We start from the raw sequence: 11,620 nt of genomic DNA on the forward strand, positions 1-11,620 counted from the left end.
CACGTCATATAAAACTAGCATCAGTTTGTGTGTATGTTTTTAATAGGGTCATTACACTGGCAGGCATAGAAAGTACATTTAACAACATTGCCTGCAATCGTTGTGGGAAAATGCTAGAAATGAGAGCAGATTATGGTCTGTGCCAAAGGCAGACATGGTGCCTGGAAGGAGCAATCTGCAAGGATCTCTGGGAGACCACTGGCAAAGAGGTTATTTTGGAGTCCTTGGGTTCGAATCCCAGCTCTGCCTCTGTACCAGTCATAGCCCCTTGGAAAGAGAACAATTCCGGCAGACTGTATTTAGAGAATACCGCAAGTGTGTGTGCAGAATATAAGGAAACCACCACGGCTAGTGAGGAACGCTGGAGCTGGAAATAGAAGGGGGCACCCCCTATGGGGGTGAAGGAGCCAGGGAAGGAGAAGCTACCATGACCCGGAAGAAGAGTTAGGTGGAGAAGCACCCTGCAGGGTGAGGCCAGGGGAACGGCCAGCTCAACTGGATTACCACTCCCCCTTCCAATCTCCTATTGAAGCTCCCAGCACGGGCTCTAGCTGTCCATGCTCCAGGGGCACTGAGCAAGGTAGACTAGGGTGAGGAGGCAAGGGAAGACCTTGGCAGAGCCATTAGCTACCTGTTTGGCTTAGGTAAATCACTCCCCCTCTCTGGAGGAAATGGAGAAAGCTCCATTTTCTCATCCATAAAGTCGGGATGATAATATTACCTCCTTTGTAAAATTGAGGTAGGGAATAAATTATAACATGTGAAGTACCTAGTGTGAAGCCCGGCAGGGCATTTCAATAAATGACAATTACAGATGATGGTCATGACAAGAATGACTTGAGTAGGGAGTAATGGGGCTTAGAGAGAGGTATGCTCTCTAAGGTACTATGCATCAGGTACTATGACAAATACCACCACACTCCATACATAGCTCCTCTTGCTGTAAAATCATCGGGTCAACCTAGGCAGAGCCAAAATTGATGTCAGAACTCCAGACGGCACCAACTGCCACTTTAACATTGGAGAGAAAAAAGAAAAGCTCTCACCTGCTAGGACCACCCCCAACCCAAGCCTCCCCATCTGCAAACTGTGGCCCCGTGGTACAGGTCTGTTTTAGCAAAAGGACCATTTGTTTAAATGAGCCTGCCAAGTGAGAGGATCCAGATTCCTCCTTTTCTCTCTTTTTAAAAAAGCCACAGATATAAATAAGCCCAAGATGGTCTGTTTCTGCCATGACTAACAGATAAAAGAAAAGACAGTCACCTTCTAAATAGACCAGCAATTAATTGACATTGGGAACTTGGGAGGAATTGATTGGGGGACCCGTCCAATGGGTGGGCCACGGGGCCTGCCAATTCCATCCATCCAGGCTTTGAAGCCAGTTTAGAAACTGTTGGGAAACCCGAAAAACCCAATTCCCACCCCCTCCCACCCACACCAGACAATCTTGAAGGAAAATACCCAAGTTGACGGAGAAATGAGTTACTCGGAACATACAAAGTCCATCAAATCTTCCTCTTAAAGAGTAGATGCCATGTTCCCAAGCCAGGTGCCCCCAAGGAATTAGGTTGACAGATTCAGCAAATAGAAATATGGAATGCCTGGGGCTCCTGGGTAGCTCAGTCGGTTAAGCCACTGACTCTTGATTTTGGCTCAGGTCATGATCTCACAGGTTCATGGGATGATGCCCCACATCAGGATCTGCACTGACAGTGCGGAAACGGCTTGGGATTCTCTCTCTGTTTCCCTCTCTCTCTGCCCCTCCCCTGTGCATGTGCTCTAGCTCTCTCTTGCTCTCTCAAAATAAATACATAAAGTTCAAAAAAAAAAAAATACAGAATGCCCAGTCAAGTGTGAATTTCAGATAAACAACGAATAATTTTAACTGTGTCCCAAATATTGCATGGGATGCACTTACACTAAAAGATTATTTGTTATTTATCTGAAATTCACATTTAACAGGGCATCAGGTGCTTTGTCGGGCTCAGGAATGATGAGGGCGGTCCTGAAGGGACACAGCCCAAACCGAGCCTGTGGACACAGGCTCAAACTGGCAGCCTCCTGGACATCTGAGGCCCATACATGTGCATTTTCTAAGTCTTCGCAGTTAGTAAAATTGGAATCGGTTGAGAACAGTTTAAGGATTTCTGGCTTCCTTTAAGAATGGGAAGCTCCAGCCATGCTGCTACTAGCCACCCTCCTATGATAACATAATGGGGACAGAAGGGAACGTGGGAAAGTGAAAACTGATCACTGATGTGTTAGATTGAAGGGATTGTGGGTACACTTGTTTCTGGCTGGTTTGTTGCATGAGTCTAGTGGTGGCACCATTAGTAGCCCACGTTTCAGGCCTGGGGAATGTGCCCTTTCTCAGGCTTCGCTGCTGCACTCGACCCCAGAAGTGCTAGCTGCAAGATCTGAAAAGCTCGCCCATCTGCAAGGCCACTACCAGGCCATCTTCCTTCTTCCCAGCACAGGGGTGGAGGCTTTGCTCCCACCAGTTGGAGAAATATGTGCCCACAGTGCCGCCTAAAGACACAGGCTGGAGTTGCAAGTCCTGGAAGGCACCCCTCTCCATCTTCCCTGGCAATTGTGTAGCCATAATTAGAAATGAGGTAGACAAAATCTAGAAGGAGAAAAAAGGAAGATTAAAAGAAACTAAAAAGTAACAAGCGTGTGAGAAGTTCTTTCCATGTTCCAAGCAGAGTTATGTGTTCTTTTATGCCTCAAAAGACCCCCAAAGGCTGGATACCATCCATGTTCCTACTTGGCAAATGAAGAAACTGAGGCTCAGAGATGTGAATCATTTGCTCAAAGCTGCATGGTTAATAAAGGGCAGAGCTATGATTCAAACCCAAGAAATGCAAGTCTACAGCCCATGTTTTTTGTTAATATATATATTTTTAATGTTTATTTATTTTGAGAAGGAGGGAGAGCACTCATGCATGTGGTAGCAGGAATGGGACAGAGAGAGAGAGGGACAGAGGATCTGAAGCAGGCTTCATGCTGACAGCAAAGAGCCTGATTCGGGGCTCGAACTCACGAACCATGAGATCATTACCTGATCGAAATCAAGAGTCAGATGCTTAACTGACTGAGCCACCCAGGTGCCCCTGTTGTTAATATTTTTTAATATTATCATACAATAAGGTTGACTTTAGTTTTTCTTCTGGTGCACAGTTCTACAAACTTTGACATATGTATAGGGGCAACTGGTTTTGACTCAATTTTGGCTCAGGTCATGGTTTCACTGAGTTCAAGCCCTGCATCAGCTCCACACTGACAGCGCAGAACCTGCTTGGTATTCTCTCTCTCTCCCTCTCTCTGCCACTCCCTGCTCTCCCCCACCCCCCACACTCAGAATAAATAAACTTTAAAAAATGTATAAAGTCATGTTACCACCACCACAATAAGGATACCCCAAAACTTCCTTGTGCTATTCCTTTATATTCACATCCCCTACTCATCCTAACTCTGGCAACCACTGTTCCCCATCACTATAGTTTTTTCTTTCCAAGAATATCAAATAAATAGAATCATGCAGTATGTAACCATTTGAGGCTAGTTTCCCTCACTCCGCATATCTTGGGATTCATCCAAATTGTTACCTGTATCACAAGTTTATTCCTTTTTACTTGGGTGAAGATGGTTATAACTAATTGAACACTTAACCTGTGCCAAGGCTATACTAAGGATTTTGACATTATCTCATCTGATCCTCACATATTCTGAAGAGGAAGGTAATGTTATACCCATTTTATAGATGGGAGATCGGTAGAAGTCACAGGCTGTATGCCAGGGGTCAGGACTAGTCCCAGACTCACAACCATTTATAAAATTGCTCTGTTCCCGGACAACAAAAAGTGAGGTGTGGGGGAGACAATACCATCTCCTGGCTGGAATTCTGCAAGATGATCTGTGGGTCCTTATCTTTCCCCACAGCCTCCCAGAAATGCTTGTGATTCCATTCATGCAGCTAGTGAGGGTCTCAAGCAAAAGCCCTTGCAAGACAGTAGAGCATAGAAATTAGGGGCCCAGGATGGAGTTCAAATCCTAGCTGTCACTCCCAAGGTGTGTAACCTCAAGTAAGCTGGTAAACCTCCCTGAGCCTCAGTTTTCCTGTCTTTAAAATGGGATAGTAAAAATAAAAATAAAATGGGGTAATAACAAGCAGGGTTGGGATAAAGATTAAATAATAATTAACAAAATATCACACATGATAAGCACTCAATGAACACATTTATCTCTATAGTACCCTAACACAGACCTCCTTCCATCTCAGTGTGGCAGGAAGATTTGTTTATTCACTAGATATGTATTGCGTCCCTACTATTTTCCAGGCCTTGGGCTAAATGCTTTGCAGACATGAGTTTAGTGAACCTTACAAATTATCGGAAGTAGATATTGTTATGAACCCCTATTTCACACGTGAGGAAACTGAGGCTTGTAGAGGTGAAGTTATTTGCCAGATCCCTCTGCTAGGACAAAGAAGTAAAATGAGACTGAAGCATCAACTGTTTGGTGGGACTGAAGCTAGGGAGACAGGATGCAGAATTCGGGTATCCGAGACCTACCATTGGCCCTGGAGCTCAGGGAAGCAGTGACAGCAAACCCAAGAAACGAGGTGGGTGGGAGATCTCTCAGGAGCTTCTTTGGTCCCTCGCTGGCAGGCATTTGGGGCCACTTCTTCCAACAAGGAAACCCAGCAAAAGCATTTGAACTTTTATTTTTTTTTTTTTTTTTTTTTAAATTTTTTTTTTTTCAACGTTTATTTATTTTTGGGACAGAGAGAGACAGAGCATGAACGGGGGAGGGGCAGAGAGAGAGGGAGACACAGAATCGGAAACAGGCTCCAGGCTCTGAGCCATCAGCCCAGAGCCCGACGCGGGGCTCGAACTCCCGGACCGCGAGATCGTGACCTGGCTGAAGTCGGACGCTTAACCGACTGCGCCACCCAGGCGCCCCGCATTTGAACTTTTAAGAGCCAAAAATTGACTCCTTCCTACATCCATTAGGCGGCATATGAGCTATTGGCTGCACTTAAGAGCCAGACGGACAGGGCTCGAATCCTGGCTCTGCCACTCTTACCAGCTGTGTTGACCTTGGGCAAGTTGTTTCACCTGAGACCATTCCTTCAATTGTCAAATGAGGTTAATAACACAGCCTGCCTTACAGGGTTGTTGGAAGAATATTTTATTACATGTAAAGAACTGTAATTAACACATAGTGAGGGCTCAGTAAATGTTAGCTGTGGTTACTATGATTATTACTGCAGGGGCCGGTACCTAAGAGGGAAGCAGACCATGGTGAGACCTGTGGTGACCTGGAAAGCACAAGGGCATCCCTGCCCAAAGGGATGGATGTTATTCAGCCACAGTCATTATTACCAGGTAGGAAAACGAGTCCACAATGACCAGACCTTCCAATTTTCCACTCAAAGCCACGCTGGCCTCCTTTCTACTCTCAACACAGCAACCAACAGGCATGTTTTTGCCTCAAGGCCTTTGCACTGGCCTGCAATGTACTATCCCACTGATATTCACACAACTTACCCTCTGATCTAGTTCAGCTCTGTACCCAAATGTCCACCTTGACATTTCCATTTTTATCCCTTTTCCCCACTGTAATGGGTTTTCTCTATTGTATTCATCATTAAATAACAGGCTACTATTTTTTTTTGTTTTTTACTTTGAGAGGGCGAGAATGAGCGAGGGTGGGGCAGAGAGATGGGGAGAAAGACAGGCTCCACACTGTCAGCAGACCCCGACACAGGGCTCCATCCCACGAGCCACAAGATCATGACCTGAGCTGAAACCAAGAGTTCAACCAACGAAGCCACACAGGCACCCCAACATACTATTATTTTTTATTCTGCTTCTCTCCATTGGCAAGTTCATTTTCCACATTGGCAATAACCACCCCCCCCCCCCCCACACACACACACTATTTATATTCTCACACCTAGAACAGAGCCTGGCACATGGTAGGTACTCAATACTTAGGGAATGGATTATGTCTTCATGCTGCCAGTTTATGAGTCATAATTCAATGACCAAAGGAATCATTTGGCCATTTTTGCCTTATTGAGCACCTACTATATGCAAGGAATAGGTCTGGAAACTGCAGAGGATAAGAACAGAAAACCCTCCTGTTCTAGTAGAAGGCAATAAGTTGGAGAGGAAAAAGGAGGGGCGCTTTGGAATCAAACACATCAGTTGGTGACCCAATTCTGTCTCTTGTATAGAGCTGGGAAACTGACTCTTTTGAGCGCCACTCCCCCACCTGTACAATTGGGGTAAGAATCATGCCAGGTCTCTCCTCACTGGGCTGTTGTGATGAGTAACAAAGTGTGCATGTCAAGTGCTTTAGCACAGTCCAGCCAAAAGGCAAAGTGTGTGATTCATTCTTTCATTTAACAAATATTTAGTGAGTGGCCTACCACATGCCAGGGACTGTGCCACTTGTTGTGGAGGGGCTACAAAGGGAAAGTTGCTACTTACATGGAGTTCTGGTTTAATAGGGGCGGGGGTGAGGGAACATTGACAATACACTATATACACATACTATGTATATATACATATATATATATATATATATATATATATATATACACACACACACACACACACAATGTATCATATATATATACACACACACTATATATATTAAAAATGTCACATATGCATAGGTACTATTTATTAGGCAGTAGTAATATGAAAATAAAATACAGGGTAAAGGAATAGAAAGGGAACAGATTGGGCGCCTGGGTGGCGCAGTCGGTTAAGCGTCCGACTTCAGCCAGGTCACGATCTCGCGGTCCGTGAGTTCGAGCCCCGCGTCGGGCTCTGGGCTGATGGCTTGGAGCCTGGAGCCTGTTTCCGATTCTGTGTCTCCCTCTCTCTCTGCCCCTCCCCCGTTCATGCGCTGTCTCTCTCTGTCCCAAAAATAAATAAACGTTGAAAAAAAATTTAAAAAAAAAAAAAAAAAAAAAGAAAGGGAACAGATTATTTTAGATGGGTCCCCAGAGAGGGTGACATTGAATAAACAGCTGATTGAGACAAGGGAGTGAACCAGGCAGATATGAAGAGGCTAGGATTGGTCACTCCAGGCAGAGGGAACATCAAGTCCAAATATTCTGAAGTAGGAGTGATCCTCAAGTGGAAGGAAGTTTGATGGCTGAGACAAAGGGATGGGAGGTCAGAAATCAAGGAAGATGGTGCGGGCTGCTGACTGGCTTCTGCTCTGCGTGAGGTGGGGACGCTGGACGTGGAGTGATTCTTTGGTTTTCAAGATCACTCCAGCTGCATAACAGATCTTAAGGGGGAGTGGTAGTAGAAAGGACAGTAATGAAAGCTTGGAGGATGGTTTGAATCAGCAGTGACAGAAACAGATGGTAAGAGGGGCAAACTTCAGGTGTAATTTGAAGGCAGAAACCAATAGGATTCACACAAGCAAAATGTCAAGGGTTAATTAATTCCCAAGGTTTTCAGCCTGAGCAACTAGATTGAAGGTGTTGCCAATACCTGGGATAGGACTGTGGGAGGGGCAGTGGGGAAGGGATCAGTTCAGCTTTTGAAGTTTAAATTGAATACAGGAAGGGGAACACAAGTCTGGAAATGTAGCTTGGGGACCAGTTTCTAATGTGCTGACAAGAAATTCAGGAAGGTCAGCTGGCTGAATTCAGGGACTTAATCTTAGAATTTGTCTGGGGAAGGATCTGCTCCCCAATTCAGTCCGTGGCTGGAGTCCACTTTGTTGCATAGATGTTTCACAGGAGAGCTTGCTTCAACAAAGCAAGCAAGCCGAAGACAGATATGAAGGGAACTAGCCAGAGAATTAGCAAATCAGGAATCTAATCTCCAGTGACCTACCCTCTTCTGTGGTTTTCTAGTCACTGGAATCACTAGGTCCAACACACTCAAGGAGAGGTGATCACCGGAGTCAATACCAAGAGCTAGCTTATAAGACACAATATAAACGGCCCAGTGTGGAATGCCATCTTTCTCAGGTTAGACTCTTAGGACATATGTTACAATTATTGGGCAAGGGGAAGAAACACTAGGAGGAGACAAAGGAGAAGGAAAATTGGCCAGTCTGGTATTTTCCAAATCAAGTATAGCCCCAATCCCATTTACTAATCTCATTAAGTCACCTATAAAGCAAAGAATCTACTTGTCCAAGTTTGGGATCTGCCCTCCATTTGCTCTGTCCCTGGAGTTTGACCCCTGTAGACATTTTGTTAATTACCCCTGGTTCAAGGTTTATCTGTTAACCAACTGTAAGAGCATTTTTATTTGAAGAATTTTATTTTCTTACTCCAGATTGGGAAAATACAAGTTAGAAATTTTACCACAGTTCAACAATAATTCTTTATTCTTCAAAATGCACACAGGCCCCTAGACAGTCTTCAGGTTACACAAAAGCCTTGAGACGGATTCATCCAGAACTATTAATTATCCTTTCTCAGAAAAGCACAAGGTCAAGGCCAATCTTTTTCGAGGCTTGTATTCAAACTCCAGTTGAGAAAGTCCTTTAAAAAAAAAAAAAAAAGATTACAATCAGTAATACTGACATGTAATTCTGATATAAAATGCTCCTTGTTTAGGATATGAGACATCTGGTTAAGACTTCAGGAACTAGATGGATGTACAAATAAGTACCAAGCATTCTAGAAGCAAGCTGCCATGTTCAAGAGGAGGTCCATGTAGCAAGGCTTTTCTTACAAAAAAGAATCCCAATTGAAACATGACCTGGAGCTTCCTGCTTTTTTGTATTTTCTGCCAAGACAGACAGAATTAACTTCATTTTTTCCCTTCTTCCAAGACCTAGCAGTACCAATAGGTTAACAGTCTTCCTCAATTCTCCCCTGTTTTATACACCCACTTGGGAAATGGGTTCCTAGGTTATTCCCTAGCGGGCAAATGCAACACCACTATGGGGGGGGGAGAAGCACATTTAACCATCTTACAAGGGGACTGACAAATAATGCCATTTGCAGAAACCTCACCTGTTATGGGACAGACTTGAAACAAGCAGATCAGTCTACATCAATCGACTTACTGCCCTGTGCCTCACAAGGCTGCGGACCTGTAAGAAGTTAGCAGATAAAACCAAGATAAAGGACCCAATTCCTGGGAGGAAAAAAGCAGAGCAAGCTCAAACCCCACTAAAAACAAAACCCACATAGAAGGATAGAGATAGAAGTTATCTCTGGGGCCAAAGCATCAGACAAAACACTGGCTAATGGTTCAGTTAGATCAACAGGGTCGATCTGATGGGGAAAAAAGTTATGTCATCAGCTGCAATGGCCAAATCTGAGTTAGAACAGAACACGAGGAGGACAATCCCCACATTTAAAATTAAAGTGAAAGTAGGGTGCCTGGATGGCTTAGTCGGAAGAGTATGCAACTCTTGATTTCAGTGTCCTGAGTTTGAGCTGCATGCTGGGTGTAGAGATCACTTACAATTTAAAAGAAAAGCAGTTACTACCTCTCCCTTCTCCAGATCCTGTGTCTACTCAGCCACATGGCCATCACTTACCAAGCCCTTCCCACTCCTGGTCCACTTGGAAGCCTGCTTTCTGCCAACAGTAAATCTGAGATGAAAAAAAACAGGAGGTCCGAATCAGCTAGATGCCCAAGGGTGTGGGGAATAGAGGAGCTGCTTCAACTGGCATATCAGACAAAAACTGGCTTAGAAAAGTTAGATCAACATGGTCGATCTGTTGGGGAAAAAAGTTCAGTCATCATATATGCCAGTAGGGAGCTCTTGTTCTCACAGAATAAGGACTGAACAAGGAATATTTGCTTGATCTACTTCTAACACCTGCATAGTCAACGTTTGAGCACACCTGTATTCTGTTGGCAGTAACAACTAAGATAGACACCCCTGCTTTCTGAGGGTGTACTTACAGAAACACTCTGGGACTGCAAGTTTTAAGAAAAATCTGTCCCCCCAGTTAAGTCCTGCCCTTAAGAGGTCATTCCTGGACTCAAGTGAATTTAAAGGGTACACAGTTCAAGATTAGCTTGAGCGTCTAGGTCAACACACTTCGCTTTTCTTTAAAAATAAAAAAAAACCCCTTACGTGGGGCATCTGGCTGGCTGGGTTGGTAGAGCATGTGACTCGATCTTGGAGTCGGGAATCCAAGCTACACAAAGGGTGTAGAGACTTAGAATTTTAAAGTCTCTCGTAACTTCACCCCCACCCCCGCACTGCCTCCTGCCAGTCTCTCCCTTGCAGTGTATTCGATCTCCCTTGTTCTGCCTTAGGTGAACTCTTTTACCACCAGCACACACAGCCTCGGCCTCCACCGCACCAGGCTGCCCCATGCTCGTGTTATCCATCCACTTGGAAATTTAAGTGCACACAACGGTGTATCACAAAAACGAAAACCAAAAAACCCACATCACATGTGACGAAAGGGGACCCAAAAATGTGCTTTCAGGAGCACTAAGGCATTTAACAATGAGCTAGGGGCCCCGGGGTGGCTCAGTCAGGATTCTCTTACCCCCTCTCTCTTGGTCTCACCTCCACTCCCACGTACTCTCAAAATAAGCCTTAAAAATTTAGCATCTATTCACCTTAAAGAGATCATTCCTTGAATCGTCTGGGTGGCTCAGTCAGTTGAGCCTCTTAACTCCTGATTTCTGCTCAGGCCATGATCTTACAATTCATCAGATCAAGTCGCTCATCTGGCTCTGCACTCAGGGGAATGCTCTCTCAAAATAAAACATTAAAAAAGACAGAGAGAGGCACCTGGGTGGCTCAGTCCATTGAGCATCCTACTTTGGCTCAGGTCACGACTCAGTTTGCGAGTTCCAGTCCTGCATGGGGCTCACTGCAATGGGCGCCGAGCCCGCTTCAGATCCTGTCTTCTCTGTTGCTCCTCCCCCACTCACGCTGTCAAAAATTAAAATCTTCATTTATTTCCCCCCAAGTCTGCTTAGCAGGTGAAAAGGCTCCCCACAGCACGCATTTCCTACAATAGGCCAGGAGACCTATGCTTACCCCAAGTCAGGAGACCGAAGGCTGGAGACGTCTACGTGGGGGTCTCTTGGAGGCCCAGCAGCGAGTGCCTCCCTCCTCCAAGATCCATTCGGTACCCTCTGATCGCGCTAACCTGCGAACCAAAAAAGGGGCATCAATCGCCATCCTTCCCACGGTTGGGAAAGAACATGGCCGGGCCTCGTGAGGCTGGTGTATCAGAACTAACTGGCAAGTGTTCAAAGACATCACCATTGTCGATCTGATGGGGAAAAAAGCGAAGTCATCATTTACACCAGCCAAGGACTCCTCAGGTCCGCAGGCAGGCGCGGATTTTTCCCAGTTTAAACTCGTCTCCTCAAAGCCTTAAGGCCCATTTAAGGTCAGTAGAGAGAGACCGGGCAGGGGCGACAGCAAAGAAGAAAAAGGAGGAACAGAGATCTCGAAGAGAAAACAACAGGATCTCCACTCACCACACACAGTAGCAAACCCGAGTTTCCGGGCCCAGACTTCATCGGATGGGTCTGATGAGGTACGACCCAACACGAGGTAGAAGAACCAGGGCCAAAGACGCAAAGGAACGAGAAACGCCCTAGACCTCTCTTATATAACCAGAGGAGGCTCTCGCGCCTGC

The 11,620-nt window shown here is 45.3% G+C and overlaps 1 long non-coding RNA gene and 3 other non-coding genes across 5 annotated transcripts; all 4 read right to left on the reverse strand.

Moving 5' to 3' along the window:
* Positions 1-8,287: 8,287 nt before the first annotated feature.
* Positions 8,288-11,592, reverse strand: LOC123580052. 2 transcript variants are annotated; one of them, XR_006703104.1, is made up of 6 exons: positions 11,460-11,592; positions 11,011-11,122; positions 10,087-10,150; positions 9,541-9,595; positions 9,008-9,087; positions 8,288-8,530 (listed from the first exon to the last, which is right to left on the reverse strand). It is a non-coding gene; the product is annotated as an uncharacterized LOC123580052 (long non-coding RNA). The 2 variants fall into 2 exon arrangements; XR_006703103.1 differs by lacking the exon at positions 10,087-10,150 and having other exon boundaries at positions 8,356-8,530.
* LOC123581792 lies at positions 9,216-9,309 on the reverse strand. Its single transcript, XR_006704020.1, has one exon. It is a non-coding gene; the product is annotated as a small nucleolar SNORD12/SNORD106 (small nucleolar RNA).
* LOC123581790 lies at positions 9,669-9,759 on the reverse strand. The gene has a single exon (XR_006704019.1). It is a non-coding gene; the product is annotated as a small nucleolar SNORD12/SNORD106 (small nucleolar RNA).
* On the reverse strand, positions 11,196-11,286 carry LOC123581789. Its single transcript, XR_006704018.1, has one exon. It is a non-coding gene; the product is annotated as a small nucleolar SNORD12/SNORD106 (small nucleolar RNA).
* Positions 11,593-11,620: the final 28 nt, after the last annotated feature.

Source organism: Leopardus geoffroyi, chromosome A3 (genome assembly GCF_018350155.1).
Source record: "Leopardus geoffroyi isolate Oge1 chromosome A3, O.geoffroyi_Oge1_pat1.0, whole genome shotgun sequence".
Taxonomy (NCBI): Eukaryota; Metazoa; Chordata; class Mammalia; order Carnivora; family Felidae; genus Leopardus; species Leopardus geoffroyi.